Source organism: Schistocerca serialis, chromosome 9 (assembly GCF_023864345.2).
Source record: "Schistocerca serialis cubense isolate TAMUIC-IGC-003099 chromosome 9, iqSchSeri2.2, whole genome shotgun sequence".
Taxonomy (NCBI): Eukaryota; Metazoa; Arthropoda; class Insecta; order Orthoptera; family Acrididae; genus Schistocerca; species Schistocerca serialis.
In genome coordinates, this window is record NC_064646.1 from 469,487,234 (window position 1) to 469,491,476 (window position 4,243).

The window sequence follows — 4,243 nt, forward strand, 5'->3', positions numbered from 1 at the left end:
TGAGGAACTTCATCCATTGCGTTTGGACTAATGTTGATGGGATGTGAGCAGAGGCTGGAATAATGTTCTACCCCACGGTGCAACTGACGATTGCGATCTGTGATGACTTTTCCATATATTTCCTTGAGTGCTATTCTTTGTAATGGGTCCAATGGCCCATTTGATGCCCGAGTACACATAACCAATGTCGCCTGCACTGAAACACTCCTATATGCCAGTGCAAAGTTGCTCCCAATAGGAATTGATGCAGTTGCGGACAGTGCGTTGAACAGCAGTCTTTGCTTTTGCTTAGCTCCCTGCGTGTAGTATTACATGGTTTTTATGCCAGATGACAGTGGCCTGACGCTTAGCCTCAAAGAGAGGTTTCAGGACATCTACGTTCTCGATGAACCAATCCTTGGATTTTGCTTCCAGATTACCGAACACATTCCCAGCCGTAACGGTAACAAGCGATTTTGTCTGCTGCCAGTCTTCAGAAATGGGAGCGGTTGGGTGCCAGGGATCCATCTCTTTTCGTATCTCTATCACTAAATACTTCTGCTGCAGCAGTGTTTCTTGTTTGGCAAAGATTAATTTTTGTTTTGCAAGGTGTACTGGCATAGTGAAACTTTTTAGTCATGAATCGCACTTTTGTCACAGTCTGCACTAAGAAAAGAACGTGTATGAACAAAGTAACGCATGTCTTTCTTTCTAGTTAGAATAAGATCTAATTGGAGCCAATGTTTTGAGCGGGGGTGCATCCAGGAAACCTTGTGGTTCAGTTTGCCTTTAGAGTATGTATTGATGACACACAACTGATACTTTGCACGGAATTCAAGCAATTGTAGACCATTTTCATTCATATGCTCACTCCGTGTTTTCCTAGGTAGTCAGGCCAAGTGGCAAAATACGAGCGTTGAAACCACCAAGGATGCATAGACGGTCCCCGGACTGGAAACAATAAATAGTGTCAAAACTTCCAAATTCTTGGGTGTCCATTTTGATGAGAATTTAAGCAGGAAAAAGTACATTTTGGAACTCCTAAAACAACCTAGTTCAGCCACATTTGCACTTAAAATCATTGCAAATCTTTGGAAGAGACAAATAAGTAAGAGGACATATCTTGCATATTTTCATTCGACAATATCATATGCAATAATGTTCTAGGGCAACTCATCTTTAAGAAAGGAAGTCTAGATTGCTCAAAAGCTTGTTGTAAGAATAATATCTGGTGCTCACTCACGATTATCTTGTAGATGAGAGTTCAATAAGTTGAGGATTTTCACTGCCCCTTCACAGTATATTTATCCGCTCACGAAATTTGTTGTAAATAATCCACTACAGTTCAAAAGGAACTATTATCTCTTCAATTAAAATACCATAAGAAAAAAATGACATTGTTCCGTATTATGTGCTGTCTTTAATATAAAAGGGGGTGCACAATGCTGAACCAAAATTTTTGATCACTTACCCACTAATATAACATGTTTGACAGACGCTAAAGTAAAATTAGAAAAAGAATTGAAAAAGATTCTTCTTGCCAGCTACTTCTAGTCCGTAGAAGAATTTCTATTATCGTAATGTGTAAAAGCTGGTACGTAGAATCATTAATCAACATGTGTATGAAAGAAAGGAAAGGAAAACTGCAAATGACCAGTTTATGACGTGAATATAAAATGACTCGTTCCACATCATTAAGGTGCATCTTACAAATGGTCCACGGAACACAAACTAACAAAAATCGCAGTGCTAAGTGAAATACTGGTTATGGTGAATGCACACTTAGAATGTGTATTGTGTAAATTATGATGTTGTGGAAATTGTGATATTTTGTTGCCTTTATAGTTCTTAAATTAATTGCATGAGACATTTATTTCTTAAATCTTTGGTCGTATGCTTTTTAAAAGCTATATTCTCTTACTTGCGATTTCTTAGACATTATGCTAAAGCAATGTATTGTTCACAGATGTAAACAAGCTATTATTGTATTATTAAAATTTTTATATGTTTTATGCTAATTAGCTATGACTTATTCTTCTTGTGCATTCGAAATGAGCGACTACGGACCATGAGTTAACAACCAACATCGTTTTCCATTTTTTTCCCTTGTTCGTGTGCCACTTTTTATGTGCTTACAGTATCTCTTTGAATCCCATCACTGATTGCCTCCTTTCGGTCTTCTGACAGGGGCCACCTTCATCTTTTGCGTTCTTCTCCCAGCCTAAGACCCTAGCAGTTTTTCAGCATTGTGTAAATCAATACCTGTCCGTGATTTTGTGCTCTGTGATACCGATTTTTAAAATCTTTGTTACATTCTTGGAACCAACACAATCTTTTTTCAGTGTCAACATTTTATTCACAGGAAACCAGCAACTTTGTTAAATTTCTTAAAGCGTTCATTAACGATTCTGTCAACAGTTACAGGATTTATATTAAGGGACTATATTCGAACCTTACAGGTTCATTTTCACGCCTAGCATACTGATGCTGCACTGACGGTGCCTGATACTGATAATAAACGTCAAAGTGGCAAAACATGCTTTAGAAATGTCTGCACAATGAATGCCACAATCCACACGTGGCTCTTACTTGGTAAGAAATACCGTGGATTGTGGCACTGGCATTACTCGGTAACAGGCACGTGTGGATTGTAGCATTTATCAAACGTTTGTTAGGCATATGTTGCCACTTTGATGTTTATTATTAAGAGAAGGTCAGTGCCGCCACAGTAAGCCAGGCCTGAAAACGGTTCGAAACTAGTCGCCATTATAATTACGGCAACTGTTGTCAGAATAAACGCTTCCAGACGTCACAGTCTTTTTACCTTTGGCGTTTCCTATGTTAGACAATCGTTGGGACATTCTGAAGATGTTCCCATAGAACAATAATCTCTTTTTAATCGATGTTACCAGTTCTTTTTTTTCTGTACAGTTTCCCCATTAGATATGAAACGCACGTGCCGCTTCATCTATCTGTTGCCTAAAATTTTTCCATAATATTATTATTACAAAAGATTTGTATGTATTTTAATGTTATCTCTATTTAAATCGTACACATCTGTGACATGTTAAACGTGGGGGGCGACGACAGGTTGTATTTGGGGAGAGGGGAAGGGGTGTTTTTGGAGAAAGGAGTAACAAGTTGCACGCACTCCCCCGCCCCGTATGGAAATCCTGGACCGGCGCCTGGTGCACGGCAGCGAACAAAAAATTATAAATAAACTCTTCTTAAAGGTCTAGCAATCCGGTTTTCATGAGCTAATAGATAGGTTTCGAATCTGCTACAAAGCATTACTATAGTATAATGTTTTAAGCGATCAGAGCATGCGCTGTGTATTCCGTCAACCTACTATGCTGCACAAGAGGAGTTCGTGGAACGAAACGAGCCGTTCCTCCCAGTGTGCAAGCATACTAACTAACCATCAACAAGTAATTGTTCTGCTGTGCTTGTTCACAAGTAATAGCGCCGAAAATGAAGAAGAGCCTTCATTTTCACTATGTCAATGAGCAAACATTTTATTCTAGCACATTTACTTTTCTCGCTGTCTAACAGAGAATCAGCGAGATTAGATCGATGTGCAACGGGACATCAAATAATACTTGTTATTCCACAGATACTGACGAACTGAGAACCGCTCAACTGCCGTTCGACGACCCACACACAGCGTGAGGAGGACCCAGCGTGGACACATCTCATAACATTCAGAAATACGGCACAAAGCACGCACAAATTTGAATTTCAGTTGATGTAGCATAAAGTAGTGAAAGACTCGGCCCATTTGAAATTTTTCCACTAAGGAGAGCACAAAAAATTGTGCATTTAATCTAAATATCTTCTTCGGATTACAAGTGGTTTCAGTTTTAAGCTGTCTTAAATTGCCGAAACTTGACGTATAGATCATACCGATGGTCACGTAAAACAATCGATTTTCTTCTGTCTTCAGCTCAAATTTTGCACACTTTACTTTTATCCTGTTGGACCATCTGCGAAAAATTTCATTCAGATTGGGAAAGGTCCCATACGGACCACTGGCACACTTGCTGTGATATGACCCGTCACTGAAATCAATTCTGACTCTGCAGTCAATGAATTTTCCGTCACAAATAAAAATTTACCAAACTTGCATTCTAATGTAGATCTCTTGCTTATTGTGAGCAGTCGCATTAACCAGTAAGACCAGCCACGCACGTCTCCACCATCCACCCAAATTTCAGTATCAATTAAATTTCCTTCCTATGTTTTACTCGTTGCCCAAATACATTTG